General features: G+C 36.8%; 1 protein-coding gene and 1 long non-coding RNA gene across 6 annotated transcripts in view; one reads left to right on the top strand and one right to left on the bottom strand.

The window, feature by feature from the left end:
• The window catches only part of LOC121480656, a 163,751-nt gene extending 139,690 nt beyond the window's left edge, over positions 1–24,061 (top strand). For both annotated transcript variants that reach the window (XR_005985039.1, XR_005985040.1), the window contains exons 2-3: positions 20,286–20,400; positions 20,563–24,061. This is a non-coding gene — a long non-coding RNA (uncharacterized LOC121480656). The remainder of the gene's footprint in view (positions 1–20,285; positions 20,401–20,562) is intronic.
• The window catches only part of SPAG16 (sperm associated antigen 16), a 938,011-nt gene that overhangs the window by 26,949 nt on the left and 886,297 nt on the right, over positions 1–24,765 (bottom strand). The window lies entirely within an intron of this gene.

Below are 24,765 nucleotides of genomic sequence, written 5' to 3'. Positions count from 1 at the left end.
AGAGAGAGAGGCAGAGACACAGGCAGAGGGAGAAGCAGGCTCCATGCACCGGGAGCCCCACGTGGGATTCGATCCCGGGTCTCCAGGATCGCGCCCTGGGCCAAAGGCAGGCGCCAAACCGCTGCGCCACCCAGGGATCCCTCTCAGCTGGTTTAGATCACAATTAGGTCACTAGTTCAAGTTCAGGATTAACAAATTTAGTAATTACATTATTATGACATCTATCCACATGGTTCATTAGAGTTGTCTGATTACATACCCCTTGTACAAACTTACTGGCTAGATTTTTTTTTCTTCCTTTCTGGTTTCTATATATCACTAACCACTCCTAAACTCTTTAGAACTATAGAACTTCTTTCAATACTGTTCTTTTCCTGGTCAAATATACTTTTGGATTCTTATTTCCTGTAGACCTTACCACCAAAACAAAAGCTTTGTTGTAGAGGAAAAGTGCATTCTCTGGAGGTTTCTGAGTAATAGTGTATAATGGGGGTAAAATTCTGAAAGTGGAAAGCAAGCTGTCGTTTTCATTGTGTGATTCTTAAATATCAGATCCTTAATTGTAAGTATTTTCTTTGGGTCCTAGTCAATTTCTCCAAAACTGAATCCTGATTAGTGGTATTTCAGGAAGTGAATGAGGAAAGAGTGGAGAGACACTTGGTAGTCAAAAGCCCTGTTTGTATTTACTCTTGCACTTTGTATTCCTGAGTCCAGAACCCCTCTGTTTCAACTTTTTTTTAAGAGAAGAAACTTACTTACTTCTCTCAAGGGTTGTGTTTCAGAGGGATGGTTGCTTGGATGAGCAAGGTTGGAAAGAAGAGCTTAGGGTTTTAAACTGCTATTTATATAAATGGGTCAAACCATGCCTCATTTCTAAATTCTTTTTAGCAGGTATAACCAATTCCAGAATCATTAGGAAGCTCTGTGGCAAAAATTAGTTTATTCATATTGAAGTTTTTCTTTTCAGGCTTAGGTCCTGCTTCCTCTGCTTTGCTTATGTCAGTTAGCATTCCTCCATCTGTTTCCCATTGACATTTCTAGCCCACTTTTAGCACATTCTCCTTTCTCTTTGTCCTTGTGTACTTAACACGCCTTTTCTTCTTTACTGACAAGGCAGTGGCTCTGGCCTTCAATATACCACATTTAATACATTCTGCAATATGATATTTACATTTAGATGGAAAAAAAGTGATGCCAATTTACCTGTGTAAACTAGATATTCTAAGTTTTTATTATATACTTTTACAAATCATCTACAAAATCTTAGAAAATATTAATTTTTAGTGAAAAAGATGAAGTCCCAAAATACATTTTTTCTTTTTTTTCCAAAATATATTTTTTCTTATTTGACCTTCACCTTCCATAGGCATTTTATAGGCCATAACCTATTTACTCCTCAAAAATCATTCTAATAGTTATCCAAATATTAAAACCACAGAGTCTGAACAAATTCCTTGTGTCACAGTTGTCAGGACCAACATTCACATACAAAAAATTTAGGTACTTTTATAGAACCACAAAAGCCCCTGAACGGTCAAAGCAATCTTGACAAAGAGGAACATAGCTGGAGGCATTATACTTCCTGACTTCAAACTATATTATAAAGCTACAGTAATCAAAACGATATAGCATTGGCATAAACACAGACACATAGATTAATGGAATAGAGAGCCCAGAAATACATCCCCAAGAATGGTCAATTTCCTACAAAGGAGCTAAGAATATGCAGTAGGAAAAGGACTATCTCTTCAATAAATGTCATTGGGAAAACAATATATGGAAAGGAATGAGACTAGACCACTAAAGACTTGCATGTAAGACATGAACCATAAATTTCCTAGAAGAAAACATGAGCAGTTAGCTCCTTGACATCAGTCTTGGCAATGATCAAAGGCAATAAAAGCAAAAATTAAAAAAAAATTCTGCATAGCAAAGGAAGCTATCAACAAAATGAAAGAACAGGCTACCAAATGGGAGAAAACGCTTGCAAATTACATTTCTGATAAGTTGTTAATACCCAAAATATATATAGTAAAAGACACCTCCTAGATCTCTATGGGGGGGAGGGGACAAACAATGGGCACAGAATCTGAATAGACGTTTTCCTCATGAAGATATTCAGATAGACAATAGATACAAGAAAACGTACTCAGCATCACTATTAGGGAAATGCAAATCCAAACCAAAGTATCACCTCACACTGTCAGAACGGCAATTGTTAAAAGACCAGAAACAACAAGCGTTAGCAAGGATGTAGAGAAAAGGAAATACTTGTGCATTGTTGGTAGGAATGTAAATTGGTGTAGTCACTATGGAAAGTAGTGTGGAAGTTCCTCCCAAATTAAAAATAGAACCACTATATTATCTAATAATTCCACTTTTGGGGAAAAAAACCCCACTAATTCAGTAAGATATACATATCTCCATGTTCATTGCAGCATTATTTACAATAGCCAAGACATGGAAGGAACCTAAGTGTTCATTGACAGATGAATGGATAAAGATGTGGCATATATACACCATGGAATATTATTCAGGAATAAAAAGGAGTGAAACCTTGCCATTTGCTACAACATGGTTGGACTTTGAGAGCATTATGCTAAATAAAGTAAGTCAAATACAAATACTGGATGACCTCACTTATATGTGAAATTTGAAAAACAAAACCCATAAAGAACAGATTGATGGTTGCCAGAGGTGAGTTTGGAGGAAATGGGTGAAGGTGGTCAATAGGTACACATTTCCAATTATAAGATGAATGAATTCTGGGGATGTAGTATATAGCATGATGATTAAGTTAGCAACACTATTATATATTTGAAATTTACTAATGCAACAGATCTTAAAAATTCTCATCACAGGAAAAAAATGTGTAATGATACGAGGTGATGTCAACTAAGCTTATTATGGTAATCATCTTATACATAAATCATGTTGTATATTTTAACTAATATATTGTTATAGGCCAATTGTTCTCAATAACACTGGGGGAAATTAAATAGAAATGCCTGGGTCAAAAAGAAAAAAGCATTTGGGGGTCCATAATCTCTACTCTTAACTATATGCTTACAGTCCACTTAAGCTCAGATCATGGTTTTGTGAGCTCTGATGTGAAATAGTATCTCCTATAATCATTAAGACCCCCCCTTCCAAAAAAAAAAAAAAAAACTCCCAAGAATTACCATGTCTAAAGCCACAGACATCTAATCAAGTGTCCTCTTACTTAACTTACTGATCACTAAGGAATGGCTCTGGGCTTTGCTCTGCAATTGCTTCAAGACTCCTTTCTTAGGGAGCATTCTTTGTTTATGCCAATTAGTTTCATAGGTGGGCTTGTGTCTTTTGCCAAGACTCCTATAGATTGGTAGCTCAATCTCAGGCTGTCATTTTGAGTCTGACCTGGCTCTCATTGGAACTTAATGAGCTTCTTAATGACTTCTGCTTAGCTTCACATATTTCATCTAGTTGGACATTAGCACCATAATCAACTCTTCCCTCTAGAACTAATGTTGTGGGCCCTGGCCACCACCTGGCTCTGCCACTTCATCAGGGAGGGGAAGGACAATGCTCTACTGTCATTCTAATTGGATGGTATTGGATTTAACTGCCTCTTCAAATTATATTTTTAGTGATATTTAATTTAGCATTCAGAATATGACTGTTTTTAACCAATTTATGCTCAAAGTGAGCCTAAGATAAAATAGGAGCTGGATGATGTAGAAGAATAGTCACTTGTTTGGCTATCCAGGAAGCCAAGTTTAATTTTAGCCCTGAGAGAATTTGAAATCATTATAATTAGTTGGGTATTAAAGCTCACAAGTGAAAAGGACTCTCTCTTTTTTTAAAGCATACCCATTCATTTAGCATCATTTCACAACTGGCAGTCCATTCTCCCAAATGTGCTATCACTGAGCATGCAGAGTTAGAGTAAAATATTTCTGGAGAAGTTCAAATAACTTGGAAGTAGGTCATTGCTGGAGATGAGATGTGGCCACTATAATTAACTTGAGTATCTATAGAACTGTAAGAAAAGTAAAACATATGTATTTGTGAAGAGGAAGATTATATTGTTTCATACATTTAGTTGTGGTACAAAATAATGGAATAGTTGGTTTCAAATAATTGCAAGGCACCCTGTGCATGGTGTTGGCCTTCAACACAAATTTGGGTAATAATCATTCCTGAGCTTGGGCTCCAGGGTTAATTTGAGGTGAACTCTAAAAAAATAGACAATCATTTTATAGTCACTTTGGAATTCTACATAAGTTCTGTTTCAGTCTAGATTAATACTCTGACTGAATAATATCGGTGATATGATGGTCTAAGGTATCTTTAAGAAGAGATGAGAATATATGACTGGCAGTTTAGTCTTCTGCCCCTGCACAGAACTAAAAAGGTATTTTGTAAGATTTAGAAAAAAATGCAAAAATGGGCTTTGGAATTTCCAGTAGAAAATGAAAGCAAAGACTCTCTTCTTTTAACATAAGCATGTTATTGTCAACAGTGGCATCTCTATTAAGCTTGTTCTTTTACCTAAACACTCCTATTACTGTCATCTCTCTGGATTGTCATACTCACCACCCTGACAGTACAGACATTCCACTGTAAAATCTGTCAAAAAGGCCACTTGATTTTCTACATCTTCTGACACATGCTGCTCTTTAATATCATCCTGTCAGAACACCTAGAGAAAGGCATCTGCTTTCATGCTTGGAGCTGAGATTGGGACTACCATCATACACACTGTAATCATTAGCCTTATGCTGCTATGAAATACTGCCTTTTGGAACCATAGAATGTCTTGCTGGAGAATGCTGTTGGTGTAAATCTATCATGCAAGTTAGATTGCACACATTTTGGTAGAACTAGTTATTTCAAAACAACTTTTCTAATGTGAATCTGCTTTAATTTCTTTTTATGATGAATTGTTTTGAAATATATATTGGATTTTCCTGTGCTACAGTCAAGTGGTACCTGCACTGAAATCAAACAAAGTATTTTTGGCTTGACTTATCTTGATTATATCCTATTCAGATAAATTGTATATGCCTCTACATTCACCTGAAGTTTGTTTTATCTAAGAGTGTTTCTGTTGGTTTAAAACTATGATTGATCCAAGTAATTCAGGAGTGATACTCTGGACAGTTTAATTTAACAAAGATGGCTTTCCTGGAACCTCATTGGTAGGCCATCGAGCTTTTATGTTCTCTCTTATTATCTGGTTCTCTTGTGGCATATATTTATGAGAGGCCTGAAGAGTAGTCTATTAATATAAGGGATGTTTTGGTTTTTTAAAAATATTTACTATGAGACACATAGAGAGGCAGAGACATTAGGCAGAGGGAGAAGCTCCCTGCGAGAGGTGTGATGGAAGACTCGATCCCAGGGTCCTAGGATCACAACCTGAGCTAAAGGTAGATGCTCAATCATGAGTCACCCAGGTCTCTTTAAGGGATGTTCTTTTGTAAAGAATAAAACAGAACTTCTAAACCTAGTACATGTGGTGTATTCATATATTTGCCTTGGTAGGATGTGGACTTATCCCAAAGATGTGGACTTATCCCAAAGACAATTGTAGATGATCTTCTTTGGAAAGCCTTCAGAATGTAGAGCAGCACATGCTTTTATTTTCTAATCAATGAAGTTTATTTTGGTACCAGTAATTAAGTAGTCACATTATCGCTGTAATAGTGAGCGAAAGTGTCTAAAATAAAAATGATGATCTCTTGCACACATAACCCTCCAACACCTTACCTTGTCTCCTAGCTTAACTCTCCCTTGATGAGGCTGAATAATTTGGTTTATATCATTCCATAGTTTTCATTTGCTCATAAAGACATCTGCACAACATAACTTGTTCTTTTCCTTTTAGCAATATATCATGGACATGGGCAGGTTTACCATGAAAGCAATTTTAGGGTCCCCTACTTGTATAGGCCCCTTTCAAGTCCCTGGGAGAGGGAGGTCTTAGAAATTATTTTATTCACAATTTTGTATTTTTTTTCTCCCTCAGAGAGGGTCCTTGATTTTTATCTGCTAGGCTCCACAAAATCTGGATCTGCTCCTGAACATGGAAATCTTTCTAGGTCAGTAGAACTGGAACACATACATCCTTTTTGTTCTAGCATTCTCATAAATGGGAATCTCTCTAACAGGAAAGAATTGTCAAATATACAAAAAAAGACAAGGATTATCATAGCATTTTTAAGACACTAAAAATATGACAACTGCCTTTTTATCACTTGGGGAGAATTTTTTACAGTTATGATAAACCACACTTTGGAATATAGCATGTGCTTTTGCATTTACTAAATAATGGCAAATTATTGGCTTCTAAGGATGGATTTGATTTTTGAAGTGATCAAAAGTATTCAGTCTTGTGGAAAATAGAGGAGCAGTTGTAGTAGTATTACCTTTGATAAGCAATTTGAATGTCAGAGCAGATTATTGGTGGTTGGAGGGAAGATGGCAGAGGAGGAAGCTACTGAGCTTCACCACCTCCCACAGCATACTGGGCAACAACTGTATGTATTGCAGCTCACTCTGAAAATGACTTGAAGACTGGCAGAAAAGATATTCCACAGCTAAAGTCATAAATAGAAGGGCACATCAAGAAGAGTAGGAGGGTAGAGACATGGCCAGGAGCTGAACCACCATCAGATAACCATAAGCAGGAGGATTATTACGGGCACAAAAGAGCAATGGGCTCAAGCCCCATAATGAGCACCTCAGGCCCAGGGAACCTGCACTGGGAAGACAAGTTCCCATAATTTCTGGCTTTGAAAATCAGCAGGACTTAATTCTGGAAACTTTAAAAATCAGTGATTCCTAACTCCAGGAAAGCCAGAGGGCTTTCTGGAAACTGAGTCTCCACTTTAAAGAGCCAGCATGCTATATCATTCATGAGAGACCCAGCAAAGAAGTAGGAGTTTGAAAAGTGCCTGGGTTATACATGAAGGAGATTTATTGACTAATTTTAGCACATGTGCCAGAGGGGCAGGGATCTTCAGGAGATTTCTCTGAGAACAAAAGTGCTGACAGGTCCCTTTTTCTTGCTTTCCTTCAGCTTAGATAGCTGAATGTTTAAGAGCCAAGTCTGACATCTTCCATCTACCTTGCTAGTACCACTTGCCCTGCCTCAGTGTTTCCCTGTACACACACACCAACCAATCTGTGTATTTGGCAGTCATCCCTTCAAGGTAGCTTCCACCCTACTACACCCTACTATCCCTGGCTGGGACTGGTGTCTTTTCAGAGAGACTTTTGCTCCATGGAGGAGGAGAGCTAACTCCACACACTGTCATGTCCACAGTAACTCACCCAAGTTTCTCAGCAAGATGCACTGAGACTAGCCCTTACCCACTAGTGTGCCCAAAGCAGTTGTGGCTCAGCCACTACAGGAGGATACAGGTATCCCAGACAGGGGAAACCTCTAGAGTGCCTGGTTCTGGTGACCAAAAGGGATTGTGATTCTGGACCCCACAGGATATCTTCTACATAAGGCCACTACTTTCTAGATGAGGAGATGTAAATAACCCACCAATACATAGAAACAAACATACATCAGCCAAAATGAGGAGACAGAAAAGTATGTTCCAAACAAAAGATCAAGACAAAACCAAGGAAAATTGCTAAATGAAACAGAGATAAACAATCTACTAAATAAAGTGTTCAAAGTAATAGCAATAGTCACCAGATTTGAGAGGAGTGGATAAACTCAATGAGAAGTTCATCAGAGTAATATAATGTATAAAAAATCATTTAGAGCTGAAGTATATAATAAAAGAAATGAAAAATACACTAGAGGGAATCAATAGCATATTAGAGGATGGAGAACAAATCAGCAATCTGGAAGATGGTAATAGAAAGCATCCAAGCTGAAGAGCAAAAAGAAAAAAATACCCAATGAAACAACAGATGAACTAAAGTTCTGTGACAATATCGAGTGTAATAACATTCAATTTACAGGGGTCCCAGAAGGATAAGAGAGAGAAGAAGGGCAGAAAACTTCCCTAATCTGGGGAAGGAAACAGATATCCAGGACTAGGAAGTACAGAGAATGCAAAATACGATGAACACAAGAAGGTCCACATCAAAACACATAAAGAGAATTTTAAAAGTAGCAGAGAAAAGCAAACCAATAAGGTAAGGGAAATCCCGTAAGTCTATCAGGTGATTTTTCAGCTGAAACTTTGAAAGCCAGCAAGAAGTTTGATATAGTTGAAGTATTTAATGAAAAAAACTACAACCAAGAATATCCTACCCAGAAAGATTATCATTTAGCAGCGAGGGAGAAATAAAAAATTTCACAGACAAACAGAAGTTAGAGGAGTTTATTACTGCTAACCTGGCCTCACAGCAAATTTTAAAGGGACTTCTTTGAAAAAAAAAAAAAGGCTATAACTAGAAGATAATTATGAAAGGGAAAAAAAGTCACTGATAAAAGCAAACTGATCAAGGTTAAAACACGAAAGTGGTATGATCAATTATATCTGCAAAAATTATTCATGGGATACATGAAATAAAAAGTTGTAAAATATAATATCATATACATAAAATGTGGAAGCGGAGTAAAAATAGAGTGCTTGGAGAATGCTTTATAATTAAGTGACCATCAGAAAGAATATCCAGTGGAAAAAGGTCTCTTCTCAATATATGGTGTTGGGAAAACTGGACAGCATGCCAAAGAATGAAACTGGGCCACTTTCTTACACTATACACACAAATTCAAAATAGATTAAAGATCTAACCATGAGACAGGAAACCATCCCAATTCTAGAAGAAAACATAGGCAGCAACCTCTACAACATCGGCCATAGCACTTCTTACTAGACTCATCTCTTGAGGCAAAGGAAACAAAAGCAAAAATGGACTATCAGGATTTCATCAAGATAAAAAGCTGCTGCACAGCACAGTGAAGGAAACAACCAATAAAAAAAAGGCAGCTTTTGGAAGGGAGAAGATATTTGCAAATGACATATCTAATAAAGGATTAGTACCCAAGATCTATAAAGAACTTATCAAACTTGACACCCAAAAAACAATCCAGTTAAAAAATGGGCAGAAGACATGAATAGACATTTTTCCAAAGAAGACATACAGATGGCTGACACATGAAAAGATGCTCAACATCACTCATTATCAGGGAAATACAAATCAAAATGAGTAGTTTTCTCACATCTGTCAGAAATGGCTAAAACGAACAACACAGAAATCAACAGATGTTGGTGAGGATGCAGAGAAAGGGGAACCCTCTTACACTGCTGGTGGGAATGCAAACTGGTGCAGCCACACTGGAAAATATAGAGGTTCCTCAAAAATATAAAAATAGAACTACCCTAGGACCCAGCAATTGTACTACTAAGTACTTACCCAAAGAATACAAAAATACTGATTTGAAGGGATACATGCAATCTGATGTATGGCAGCACTATCAACAATAGCCAAATTATGGAAAGAGCCCAAATGTCCCATCGACTGAAAAATGGATAAAGAAGATGTGGTATATACACAATGGAATATTATTCAGCCATAACAAAGAAAGACAGTTAGTCCTTTGCAGCAACACATATGGAACTAGAGAGTATTATGCTAAGTCAGTTAAAGAAAGACAAATACTTTGATTTTACTCATATGTGGAATTCAAGAAATGTAATACATGAACATTGGGAACAAAAGAGGGGAAAACCATAAAACAGCCTGTAAATTATAGAGAACACACTGAGGGCTGCTGGAGAGAAGGTGGGCAAGGGATAGGTTAAAGAGGTGATGGGGATTAAGGAGGGTACATTTTGTGATGAGCACGGTGTGGTATGTAAGTGATGAAGCAGTAAATTCTACTCCCAAAATTAATACTACACTGTATGTTAACTAACTGGAATTTAAAAACTTGGAATAAAAGAAATTTGACCATTAAAATAGACTGCCATATAAACAGGATGGTATATATGAACCTTATGATAATTACAAACCAAAAATTTACATAGATACACAGAAAAAGAGAAAGAGTCTAAGCATAACACTAAAAGTCACCGAGCTACTAATGAAGAGCAAGAGAATTGGAAAGGAACAGAAGAACTACAAAAACTACCAGACAACAATTAACAAAATGGTAATAAATACATATCAATTACTAATTACATGTAAATGGACTGAATGCTCCAATCAAGATATAGAGTGAACAGATTTTTTAGAATTTTTTTCAAATAGCAGCTTAAATTATTATTTTAAAAAAGAACCATCTCTATGCTGTCTACAAGAGACTCACATCAGACTTAAAGTCACTTATAGAAAGTGAAAGGACAGAAAAAGATATTCTATGCATATTGAAACAACAAACAAAACAAAACAAAACACTGGGGGTAGCAATACTTGCATCAGACAAAATAGACTTAGAAAGACTGTGAAAAGAGACAAAGAAGGGCATTACAGAGTAATAAAGGGATTAATACAACAGGAGGACATAACAGTTATGAATATCTATGCACCCAACATAAAAGCACCTAAATCAGAGAAAGACAAATACCATATGATCTCACTCATATGCAGGAATTTAAGAAACAAAGCAGATGAACATAGAGGAAGAGAAAGAAAAATAAAATAAGACAAAAACAGAGAGGAGGCCAATCATAAGAGGACTCTTAACTGCAGGAAACAGAGGATTGCTGGCAGGGAGGTGGGTGAGGGATGGGATAGGTGGGTGATGGACATTAAGGAGGGCACTTGAAGCAATGAGTGCTGGGTGTTGTATGCAACTGGTGAATCACTAAATTCTACCTCATAATACAGTATGTTAATTTTTTATTTAAATTCAATCTTTAAAAAATGCACCTAAATGTATAAAGTAAATATTAACAGGCACAAAGAGAGAAGTTGACAATAGTATAGCAGATTTTAACATCCCACTTGCATTACTAGATATATTATCCAGACCTAATAAGGAAACAGTGGCTTGGAATGACACAACAGACCTGGTGGACCTAAAAAATATATAGAGAAGAGTACACCCTAAGCCAGCAGAATACAGATTCTTTTCAAGGTCACATGGAACATTCTCCAGGATAGATCATAACTTAAGCCACAATACAGGTTTCGATAAATTTGATAAGACTGAAATCATATCAAGCATATTTTCTGACCATAATCATATGAAACTAGAAACCATTATAAGGAAAGAACTAAAAGAAACAATTTTTGCCTGCATGGAGCTAAACAGAATGTTACTAAGCAACTAATAGGTCAATGAAGAAATCAAAGAGGAAATACACTATGTTTCAAATTCTTTGGGACAGAGCAAAAGCAGTTATGACAGGGAAGTTTATGGTGATATGGGCCTACCTCAAAAACAAAACACGAAACAAGAAAAATCTCAATCTAACCCTACACTTAAAGGAACTAGAAAAAGAACAAAGCCCAAAGTTAGTAGAAGGAAGGAAAGATCAGAGAAGAAATAAATGAAGATTTTAAAACCGAGAGCTAATTCTTTGAAAGATAAAATTGATAAGGCTTTGCCAGACTAATCAAAAGAAAAGAGTGAGGATTCAAATAAACAATATCAGAAATGTGAGAGAAGTTACAACCTACACAGAAAAATATATGATTATAAGAGAGTAGTATAGGGACACCTGGGTGGCTCCATGGTTGAGCGTCTCCATCCAGCTCAGGGCATGATCCTGGAGTCCTGGGATCGAGTCCCACATTGGATTCCTGCAGGGAGCCGGCTTCTCCCTCCATTTATGTCTCTGCCTCTCTCTCTCCCTCTCTCTCTGTATCTCTCATGAATAAATCAATCTTACAAAAAAAGTAGTATAAAAAATTATATGCTAACACGCTAGACAACCTAGACCAAATGGATAAATTCCTAGGAACATATAAGATTGAATCTAAATTAATAGAAAATTTTAACAGACTCATAACAAAATCGATGGTAATTAAAAAAGATTTCTAAGAGGGCGCCAGGGAGGCCTCAGTTAGTTAAGCTTCTGGCTTTGGCATGGATATCTCAGGGTCCTGGGATCAAGCCTCCATCCAGCTCCCTGCTCAGCAGTGAGTTGGCTTCTCCCTCTAACTCTCCTTCTGTGCTCGCTCTCTCCCTCTCTCTCACAAATAAATAAAATCTTAAAAAAAATAAAAAATAAGTCTCAAAAGTCAAGGACAAGATGTCTTCACAACAAATTCTACCAAACATTTAAAAAATAGTAACTATCCTCTCCAAACTCTTCCAAAAACTTGAAAAGGAAGGAACACTTCCAACTTTATTAAGAGGCCAGATTACACAGATATCAAAACAAGACATTACAAAGAAAAAAAGAGAAAACAGATGGAAAAATCCTCAACAAAATATTAGCAAACCAAATTAAAAAAAAATACATCAGAAAGATCGCTAAACAAGATCAAGTGGGATTTATTCCAGGGATGTAAGGATGGTTCAATAAATACAAAGTCTTTGTGATACACTGCTTAAAAAAATGAAGGATACAAATCATATCATTATTTCAATATTTGTAGAACATTTGACAAAACTTAAGAGTTTATGTCATAATGCATGTTAACAAAGTAGATATGGGCAAACCTACCTTAACGTAATAAAGGCCATATATAAAAACCCACAGCTAACATCATATTCAAGTTCAGGAACAAGACAAGAATGCCCTCTCTCAAGACATTTATTCAACATAGTACTGAAGTCCTAGCTATAGCAATCAGCCAAGAAAAATAAGTAAAAGTCTCCTAAGTTGATAAAAGAGAAGTAAAATGGTCATCAAATACCTAAATGTGAGACCTAAAACCATAATATTCCTAAAAGAAAGCATAGTAAATTCATGGATATCAGCCTTGGCAATATTTTTCTGTATAGGTCTCCCCAGGCCAAGGGTAAGAAAAGCAAAAATAAACAATTGAGACTATAGCAATCAAAATTTTAAAAAAAGTACACAGTGAAGGGAGCCAACAAAACGAAAAGGCATTTTACTAAAAGAAAATATTTGCCAATGATCTATTTGGTAAGGAGTTAATATCCAAAATGCATAAAGAATTCATGCAACTCAACATCAAAGGACAAATAATTTCATTAAAATTAGGCAACATACCTGAGTAGACATACAGATGGCCAAGAAACATGCGGAAAGATGCTCAACAACACTAATCTTCATGGAAATGCAAACCAAAACCACACTAAGATACCACCTTACATCAAAGATGGGGGAGGAGTAGGGGGGACCCTCAGTGTGTCTCATCCCTCAAATACAACTAGACAGTTCAAGTCATTCTAACACCTGAGAGATCAACTGGAAATCTGAGGAAATGAATGCTGCAAGTGCACAAGTAGAAGAGCAACCGGTGTTTGGAACGTGGGTGGTGTGGAGACCTGAGTCCAGTGGATGTAGCCGAGGGAGCCTGCTCGGGGAGGCTCCTATTACAGTATTATAAGCAGAGGAGAGCAAAGTCAGAACTTTGAGAAGTCTGCTACAGTGGGGGGACTGTCCCTGGCTTAAAGGTGCTCAGGTGGGGGAGAGGGGTGGTGAGACAGTGGGACCCCAGATCCCTGGGGTCACAAGAAGAGGGGTGCCCAAGTGTGGTGGAGTTCCCAGGCATAGGAGTGGGGAAGCCAGCTGAGAACAGTGAGCCTAGGTGCCAGTTTTCTGCTCTGTGTTGTCATAAACTGCGAATTGCTGTGCATGGGTGTGCCACTGCTCTCCTGGGAAGGATCCAGCAAAAATCAGAAGTTGGCAAGACCCCCCCCCCCCCCCGCCCCCCATACACACCATAGGAACAGCAAGGGTCTGTAATGCAACTAAAATGTGGGGTTTTGAAATGCAGTCACATGCCTGAGATCAAACACACGTGGTCACAGGCTGAGTGAACAGAGTCCTGACAAAGTGAGGGAGACAAGAGTAACTGCCTGCTTTTCTGTGAAGGCTCCCTGAAGAGCCAGGGTGCAAATGTTTAGTTCTGGGAGCAAAACAGCGCCACCTAGTGGAGTCTGGAGCCACTGCCTCCTGCACTGGAGGCCCGTTCCACTAGGGCAAGGTCATCAGTGCAACAGGACAACTCAGCATCAATAACCCCGTCTCACTGAGTTTACCAACCAGAGAGGGCTGCAAAGCTTTAGCTCTTGGGGAAAACAATAAGTAGCATTCTTTGTATTTTTATTCTTTAGTCTTTTATTATTTTTTCAGTTATTTTCTCATTTTTTAAAATTTTTATATATACATTATATATACACTTTAATTTTTTGTTTCCTTTCATTGTATTTAATTTATATATATATGCATATATGTATTTATATACATGCATACATATTTATACTTATATACATACATATATATGTACATACATATATATCCTTTCTTATTTTGAGATCTAACTTCTTTTTGACTAGTACACTAAAACAGAACCAGGATCTAGTTTGTTTTTCCTGTTGCTATTGCTTTTGTTTTATCGTTTTCTTCCTTTTTCTTTCTTTTCTGGACAAAATGATGAGATGGAGAAATTCACCCCAAAATAAAGAATAGGAGTTAGTACTGACTGCCAGGGATTTAATCAATACAGATATAAGTAATATCTGAACTAGAATTTAATGCAGTGATTATAAAGATACTAGCTGGGCTTGAAAAAAGTATAGAAAATACTAGAGAATCCCTTACTGTAGAGATAAAAGAACTAATATCTAGTTAGACCAAACTTAAAAATTCTATTACTGAAATGCAGTCCCAAGTGGAGGCCATAAAATGAGATGAATGAATCAGAAGAGTGCATTAGTGATATAGAAGATAAAAAGAGGACAGAAAAAGAAAAAGCTGAAAAGAGGGAAAAGACTATAAGATTATGTAGGTAGACTTAGAGAACTAAGTGATTCCATAAAGTGAAATAAAATCCATAATATAGGAGTCCCAGAAAATGAGTGGGAAAAAGGGGGCAGTAGTTTATTTTAGCTGAGAACTTCCCTAGCCTAAGGGAAGGAAACAGGCATTCAAGTTCAGGAAGCACAGAGAATCCCCCCTCAAAAATCAATAAACATAGGTCAACATTTTGATACATAATAAACTTGCAAATTTCAGAGATAAAGAGAAAATCCTGAAAGCAGCTCATGACAAGAGGTCCTTAACCTATAAGGATAGACACATAAAGCTGGAAGCAGACCAGTCCCCAGAGACCTTGCAGGCCAGAAGGGACTGAAATGGTATATTCAACATGCTAAATGGAAAAAATATGCAGTCAAGAATACTTTTTCCAGCAATGCTGTCATTCAGAATAGAAGGAGAGAGAAAGTTTCCAGGACAAACAAAAACTAAAGGAATTTGTGAATGCTAAACCAGTCCTGCAAGAAATATTAGATATTAAATGGAATCCTTTATGCCCAACAGTAGCAAAGAAAGGACCTGAGATAATCTACAGGAACAGCTACTTTATAGGTAACACCACAGCACTAAATTTGTATCTTTCAACAATTACTCTGAATGTAAATGGACTAAATGATCCAAAGAAAAGACATGGGGAAATCAGAATGGATTAAACAAAAATCAATATGCTGTTTAACAAAAGCATTTTAGACCCAAATAGGCCTCCAGAGTGAAAGTGAGGGGGTGGAGAACCATTTATCATGCTAATGGGCATCAAAAGAAAGCTGGACTGGCAATCCTTGTATCAGACAACTAGATTTTAAACCAAAGACTGTAATAAGAAATGAAGAAGGACACTATATCTTGTTGTATATATCTATACAACAAGAAGATCTAATAATTGTAAATATTCATGCATTTAACTTGGGAGCAGCCAAATAAATAAACCAAGTAATAACAAAATTAAAGAAACTCATTGATAATAATACAATAATAGTAAGGGACTTTAAAACCCCACTCACAGCAATGGACAGATCCTCTAAGTAGATCAACAAGGAAACAAGGACTTTCAATGACACACTGGACCAGATGGACTTAACAGATATATATTCAGAGCATTTCATCCTAAAGCAGAATACACATGTGCACATGGAACATTCTACAGAATAGATCACATACTAAGCTATGCATCAGGTCTTAGCCAGTACACAATGACTGAGATCATACCATGGGTATTTTCAGAACACAATGATAATGAAACTTGAAGTCAACCTCAAGAAGAGATTTGGAAGGAGCACAAATCCATTGAGGTTAAAGAACATCCTACAAAAGCATGAATGGGCCAACCAGGAAATTAAAGAATAATTTAAAAATATATGGAAGCAAATGAAAATGAAAACATGATAGTCTAAACCTTTGGGATGTAGCAAATGTGGTCATAAGAGGGAAGTATATAGCAATACAGGCCTTCCTTAAGAAGAAAAGTTTCAAATACACAACCTAACCTTACGCCTAAAGGAGCTAAAAAAATTACACCAAATAAAGCCTAAATCCAGCAAGTGAACAGAAATAATAAGGATTAGAGATCAATGACCTAGAAATCAGAGGCACCTAGGTGACTCAGTGGTTGAGTGTCTGCCTTTGGTCTCAGGGCATGATCCTGGGATCCTGGGACTGAGTCTGTATCAGGCTCCCCACAGGGAGCCTGCTTCTCCCTCTGCCTATGTTGCTGCCTCTCTCTGTGTGTCTTTCATGAATAAATAAAATCTTTTTAAAAAATGATATAGAAATAAAAGATCAGCTGATTCTTTGAAAGAATTAACAAGATTGATAAACCTCTAGCCAGACTTATCAAAAAGAAAATAAAAAAGACCCAAATAAATAAAATCATGACTGAAAGAGGAGAGATAACAACCAACACCAAAGAAATACAAGCAATTAGAATATTAAGAGCAATTATAAACCAACAGATTAGGCAATCTGGGAGAAATGGATACATTTCTAGAAACATATAAACTACCAAAACTGAATCAGGGAGAAATGGAAAACCAGCAAAGAAACTGAATCAGTAATCAAAAATCTCCCAACAGAAAAGAGTCCAAGGCTGGATGGCTTCTCAGGGGAAGTCTACCAAACATTTAAATAACATCTATTCTTCTGAAACTGTTCCAAAAAACAGAAATGGAAAGAAAAAAAAACTTCAAACTCCTTCTATGAGGCCAACATTACCTTGATCCCAAAACCAGACAAAGACTCCACGAAAAAAGGAGAATTACAAACCAATATCCCTAATGAACATGCATGTAAAAATTCTCACTGAGATACTAGCTAATAGGATCCAACAGTACATGAAAAGGATTATTCACCGCAACCAGATGGGATTTATTCCTGGGCTGCAGGGGTGGTTTAACAACTGGAAAATCAATGTGATATACCACATTAATAAAGGAAAGAATAAGAACTATATGATCTTCTCAATAGATGCAGAAAAAAGCATTTGATAAAATATAGTATCCTTTCTTGATAATAACCCTCCACGACGTGAAGATAGAATATACCTTATCATAAAAGTCATATACCAAAGACCCACAGCTAATATCATCCTGTATGGCAAAAAATGGAGAGCTTTTCCTGGAACATCAGGAACATCACAGGGATGCCCACTCTCATCTTATTCAACATAGTACTGGAAGTCCTAGCCTCAGCAATCAATCAGACAACAAAAAGAAAAAAAAAAAGGCATCCAAATCAGCAAAGAAGTTAAACTTTCACTCTTCATAGATAACATAATACTCTACATAGAAAAGTCTCCACCAGAAAATTGCTGGAACTGATATAGGAATTCAGCAAAGTCACAAGACATAAAACCAATGCACAGAAGCCAGCTGCATTTCTATGCACTAATAATGAAGCAGCAGAAAGAGAAATCAAGGAATCCAGCCCATTTATAATTGCACCAAACCCCCATAAGATGCCTAGGAATAAACCTAACTAAAGAAGTAAAGGATCTGAAAACTATAGAACATTTAGGAAAGAAATTGAGGAAGACACGAAGAAATGGAAAGACACTCCATGCTCCTGGATTAGAAGAGCAAATATGGGAACAAAGCAAGTTCTCAAATTTGCTTGAATGTTGAAATAAAGTGTTGGCCAAATAAAATTATGCCATGACTTTGTAGTCAGCTTCTAATTTATTTAAATTATTTTTATGCATATTTATAAAAATGTATTTTAGAAGCATGATATTAGATGTGCTTTTATATTAACAAATCAAGTAACAATTCTTAAGAATTACTCAAACAGGGCCCCAATTTTATTTATCTATTATTTAAAAAATATTTTAAAAAATTATTAATGAGAGACAGAGAGAGAGAGAGAGAGGCAGAGACACAGAGGGAGAAGCAGACTCCCTGTGGGGGCCTGATGTGGACCCGATCCCAGGACCCCAGGATCACGAGATAAGCAGAAGGCAGATGCTCAACCACTGAGCCACCCAGGCGTCCTGGGCACCGATTTTAAAATAACATTTGCGTGCTAATTCCAGTTCAACGCAGAATGTCAGATAGCAGGTCTCAGTGAATATTTGTTAAAAGATTAAGAGCAGATTGGTGGTTATCAGAAGCACAGGTTGGGTAGAGAAGGGGTTTGGAATTGGAATTCAGTGAAGTCAAAAGGTACAAACTTCCAGTTATCAGGTAAGTGCTGGGGATATATTATACAACATGATGACTATAGTTAATATTTTTTGCGAGCTATATTTACTAAGAAAGTAAATCCTAAGAGTTCTCATCACAAGGAAAGAAACTTTTTTGAGATGATGAATGTTAACTAAACTTACTGTGGTAACCACTTCACAATGTATGTAAGTCATTTTGCTGTACACCTTAAACTAATGCAGTGCTGTAAGTCACTTATATTTCAATAAGACTGGGGAAAAGAGAATACGCAAGTGAATCAAAGAATCTTGTAATAGTGTTATGTATACGGCATCTTGAAAACACAAAAAAGAGGGAGAGGTGTTAATTACCTAAGGGTGTCAGACAATGCTTGCTTCACAGAGGATATGATATTTGAGCCCAATCTTTAAAAATAAAAAGAAGTTGAAGGGAAAAAAAAAAGAGTGGATAGAGAACATTTTGGGTAGAAGGAAGTGGTACCTAAAAAGGCATAGCGGTGGGAAGGAATTTGACTTTTGGAAAAGTCAAATTAATTGAGTTTGGAGTGTAGGGTGTCTGTCTATGACTGTGAGGAGCTGGGATCGAGAAGTCTGGCAGCTGCTCAAAGGCAAATAGTTCTCTCCAGTTTATATTCTTATACTGTGTCCTTTTATTTTCTTTCCTCGGTGGTCCCTGTTGGAACAAAATTTCTCTACTGGATGAACTTTGTTTTCCATATTTAGTTGACTTTTTCCTCTACAGAGTGTAACCAAAAAAACCCCAATATTCATAATTTTTCCCTTTTTTGGAACATAAGGTGGTTATTAACAAAAGGTACAGATAATTTAACAGCTAAATTGAAATATTAATGGAAATTCATGATCATGAAAAAGAGAACTTGCAAATGGCAACCAGAAAATTCATCACGAATCTTCATTCCTGAACTTCAAATTTGGATCTATGCTTGCCGGTTGTTGAGTCTAAAAATAAGCTTATAGTTTTAATTTTTAAAAAGTCTAAACACTTTTTTTTGAGTATATATAAAAAAATAGAGACTATAATCTTAGCTTCTTAGAGTCAGAGTGCCTGGCTGATAGCTACTTAAGCTCTCTGTGTCCAGTTTCTTCGTATATTAAGTGGGGATTTTGTGTGGTTTAAAGGAGATACTAAAAAAAAAATTAAAATAAAAAAAAAAATAAAGGAGATACTAATAGGTAAGACTTACATAATGCTTAATATGTGTTACAAACTCATCTAAGTACTTTTCTAAGTCATTTAATCCTCACAACACTTCAATGTTGGGGACTACCTTCTGTCCCAATATACAAATGAGGCACTGAGAAGTTAGAGAAGTTACCAAAGAGCATAGAAGGGTGAGTGATGGAGTCAGAATTTGAACCCTGGTGGCTTGGCTCTAGAGCCAGACTCTGAACTACTGGTTACGCTGCCCTCTGAAACAATGAAATCTGTGAGTGCCTGGTATATCATGAGAGCTTGATATCTGATAGCTATTAGTGTTCTAGAGCATTTTCAGTACTATTTGAAGGCAAACATAATCATGAAGTTTCTATAGCTGTCTCTGGTTGTCTATGTCAAAAGAATTAAATGAAAATGGAACTTAGTGACAGCAATTCTGCAAAAGGCAAATAAATCTAACGTGTTCCAAGTATGAGGACTTGACCTACGAATAGACTTTTGAACGCACAGAAGTGACCGGATTGTATATGCTTTAGTTACTCTCTCCTAAATAGAACTTCTTTTACATTGTCTTCAACATTGTCGATCGAAGAAGCAACATATGCTTTGGAAACCAGATCAGCAGATGGCATGTTTGGCGGCCTACTGCATAAATTGAAGAGATGAAAAAGTTTTCCTGCCTGGAGAACACATTCTTCCAATGGCATGTAAGTACCTACCTTCTGCCTGGAGAGGAATGCACAGTGTTTACCAGGAGGGCATCCAAGATTACTTAAGACATTTACACATATTGTAAGTGGGATAAGGAGGGGGGAAGTAGAGATAGCAGTTGCGGGGAAGAAAATTATTCTAACCTTTCTCTTTTGTAGAAATATGTCACCACACTGAATACCAGCAGTTTCCTGAGTGCAGGATCATATCCGAGAAACAGTCATAGAGCCACACGCATATTGTCCAATTTAACTTGTATAACCTGGTGTGTCACAGAGAAAGGCTAACAAACACCACTATTATTTACGTGGAAGGGGAGAATTGATGTATAAAATGAAAATTATTTGAGGAAAAAAAAACCATAACAAATACAGTTCAGGTAGCTCTCATGCCTTGGTGAAGAGCAGGTGCTTTGAGGCAACTCAAATTTGTGGTCACAATCAAGGGAAGCCAAAGTATATCATATTTTCATAATGCTTTTAATTTTGTTCCTCTTAATATGTTCATGAAAGAACTGAGACTTGATTTTAAATTGAGGTGCTCTGAGATGGTCTTGGGATAGGTTCAAATTCAAATTAATGTTGCTGTTTTTAGAAGTTCTAGATCTGGTATCTTAAATATGTATAAATCACCTGGAGTAGAGAAGAAATAGGTCAGTGATACCAGGTGGGTGGGCAAAATTGTTTCTATCAACAGAGATTGATGGAAGTTTTGCTTCATGCATGAACTAGTGCAACAGCTTTCACTCTGGCCTCCCAGCATCTTCCTCTTATCTCTCTTTAAACAAATGTCCACACAATAGAGTGAATTTCGATAGCTACTCATTTGCCTTATGATTTACATAATCTCCCTTCCATTTACTTTACCCAGCTCCTGCTTCCCAACCTTCAAAAATTCGGTTCTGACTGGAATGTTCTTTCCTCCAAGAACCTCTTTTTCTTCGTTATATTAGTTTCCCTCAAATTCTAGTCTAAGCATTCTCTTCTTTGGGGAGCCACCTTTGAGCTCTTAGACAAGGTCTAGAACACCTTCTTACATGCCACCATAGTACCTGTACCTCTTCACAGCACCATGCAACATGTAACTACTTAAATAGTTATTCGTGATAATCTTAAATAGGGCCTATCCTCCCCACTCAACTGTAAGTTCTGTGAAGGTTGAGAATAGGTTTTGTTCATCTTTCCATTACCAGGGACAAGCAGCACATGGGTATTGTGCTCAATAAAAGATTTGCTGATGGAATGGAGTTGCATGTTACATGGTAGGAAAGTGAGGAAAGGGTACTAAGGTAGGGTAGGGGCTTCAGGATGAGCAAACACACAGAGGTGGGGATCTCAGGGCAAGTCTTTGGCTCTCACCAGTACTCTTTACACCCAGGACTCTCTTATGGAAGATCTTAGCAGTTGTCATGTTTAAAGAGACAGAAGGTCAAACAAGTTGATCTCATGGGTCCTTTCTCTACTTTATGACTTTTTATAGCTGGCACATCTTTTCACAACTTCCAGAGGAATACACCTAATCTCTGACTGCATATTGAACAATTACTAGGAGACAAAGGGACATGATGGCAGTACTCTTCATTTAGAAAAAGATAAAATTCAATATAAAAACTTCCAGGGAGTGCATAGACCGGAGCTATCGTTGTCAAGAGAGGATGGTGTCATATCTGAGAATCTCTCCATCACTATTATTTTGAGCACCCCCTCCTCCATGAGAGTGTTTAAGGCTAAAGGCTATTACCTACAGTCACAAAATGTGATGCACAGAGGAGCACCTGCCATGAGTCATAAAGGTACTTATTATAATAATATTGAGTCACTGGAAAGGGAACCACAAAGTCTAAGGTTAGGTCATGAAAAATGTAGGTTCTATTTTGAAACAAATATGTTTTTGTTTAGAGATACTGAGCATTTTTTCACAGTGAAGTTATACTAACAAAAAGCCATTTTGCAGAGATAAATTATGCTTCTTTGCACATTTGTAATGGAATTTAATTCTTAGTCAAACATGAAACAGGTTAGAACCATTCCTTATTAATTATATTTCTTTGAGGATTTGATCTTTCTGGTCATTGGCATCATTCATGTGGGTGGGCCATAAATATTTTAATTATTTTCTATTCACCACATGGCATGGACCTTGGCGGCAGGAGGGATATTCAATGATTCTGTTGCTGCAAAACCTGGCTAACAAATCACTGTGATATTTACTTTTCTTTTTCCAAATCTACGGGGAAATAAATTTATGGATCACTTAACCTTTTGCCCACGGAACAAATCCAAGTCAGTTCTGAATTAATATTGCTCTGAGGATGCAAAGTGAGGTCTAGTTTTCAAAGCAAAGCTGAGAGTTAAGGCAACAATCCAGATAATAGAGGCAGAACTGCCTGTCCTCACCTGAATTAAAGGATTGTTCCAGCCTTTAGTATGTCTGCATGGACGTCTAATAGAGTGGTTTGTTTGTTTAGCTTGTATGGAGTAACAAATTGCCTACTGCTTTGAATCTGGGTTCTCAAAAGGCCAGAAAAACTATAGTAACCCTTGTCCCACTAGGAGATGGTACAGATGCAGGTACTCTCCCTCACCTGAGGACTCCTGATCTAGTTTCACCCATAGCATCTGGCTTCTTTCAACATCAGAAGGTATGGAGGATGCATCAATAATTTCATTGAGGGTTTGGATTTCTACATTCCAGATTTGCCAAATATGCTGTAAATGTGATGTTCCAGCTCCATATTCAAATAATGACAGCTCTTAGGCATTCTGAAAATATTTTACTCAAAATGAAAAATGTTGGCGAAAATAAAAGCAACCATTCTTTGGGAATTATGCTTCTCCATATCGCACACTTGATGTATGAAGAATTTGCCCACATGGGAAGACATCATCACTCTTTCATACTTGGAATAACTTTCCCAAAAGAAAAGCCCCTCTTGATTTTGCTAAGTTACCAAAGCTCTGGTTTGATGCAGGAACTGTTGAAAATTTAGCTTTGGCATGCATTTTCCTAACAGCAACTAGGAATTTAAAAACTATTTAGAAATGGCACATGCTCTGTACATTCCTTTGAACTGTCCTCTGAATGCACTGACTGTTCTTTAAAACATGTAATAATCAATACTTTGAAAGGTACTGCTTCTTAAAATTGTTGTCACTAAACGTACCAATTTTCTTTAAAAAAAAAAAAAGTGCCATTCTGCTTTCCCTTGCAAGTTTTTATAGACACAGCAATACCAAGAATTCCCTTAGGATCTAAAGGAATATAGGATTATTCATTCCCAGTAGATTCAGTAGCAGATCGGAACCCCTGTTCACTTTAGTTACTGAAATTGCCTTAATAAATTCTTCTCTGGAGAGCAAGAACCAATTACACTAATGTAGAAGTAAAAGCAATAATTGACTTCGCATCACAGAAAACATCCACTGGAACTAGTAATGGAAACAGTGGTGACCATGTTCAACTCACTGTTGTTTCCTGATATATGCTATAGGGTTTATCATTTACATTTTGTGATTTCAAGTCTCAACTGTCATGAAAGAATGTTTTGTGGCTCCTGAGAGAACCTCTGAGCTATCTCATTTTGAAGGCAAACTGTTTTAACCTCTTTACCTATTAATGTGTCTCTAAATTAGAAATAAATTAAACAATGTAAACGCCAATAAATTATCTCTGGAAACTGACTAACAGGGTCTTTACTTTTTTTTATTAAAAAAAATAAAAGAATGTTGGGTCCCATTCTGTTGCTTGTTTTCTGAATATTAAAACTCTCACTCATTATTAACAGTTCTTGAACAATAAAGCAGAAGCAATCACAGAGGACTACATAAAATGTAATTTCAGTAGAGTTCAATAGAAGCATTTCTGAAAATTGTTTTAGGCATTTTCTTGAAGATTGAATGCTTTCAAACACTAAAATTTTGCAAAGCCTGAAAATTCATTTGATGCTTATTGGGTAAAAAGATCTTTCATTTCTACCTCATGAATACCAACAATGAAATCTGCAGTATTTTAGAGGTCATCACTATAGATGTGGGACTTTGGGATCTGCTTTAAGGCAAAATGTTTTGTAATTTTTGTTGGGTAATGACAAAATTTAGCCCCATTCACCATGATGTTACCATCCTCCTCTAATATTTGCCTTCCTCTTGGCTAACAAAATGTTTTGAGTTGTTCATCCCTTCATTCATTTATTCCTTCGGATAACAATAATTTGTGTGGGTCAGTGACACACAAATTACGTGTTTACTGTGTTTAGAAGTGGAGAAATAGTGTTTACAAGATTCACTCTCTGCCCCCAGGAAACTTAGTCTGACCCATTCATATTCTGTCTCCTGGATACCTGGGCAATCCTGAGCTTAGAT

Source organism: Vulpes lagopus, chromosome 22 (assembly GCF_018345385.1).
Source record: "Vulpes lagopus strain Blue_001 chromosome 22, ASM1834538v1, whole genome shotgun sequence".
NCBI classification, from domain to species: Eukaryota; Metazoa; Chordata; class Mammalia; order Carnivora; family Canidae; genus Vulpes; species Vulpes lagopus.
Note: the sequence above shows the minus strand (reverse complement) of the source record. Positions and strands in the feature narration are given on the sequence as shown.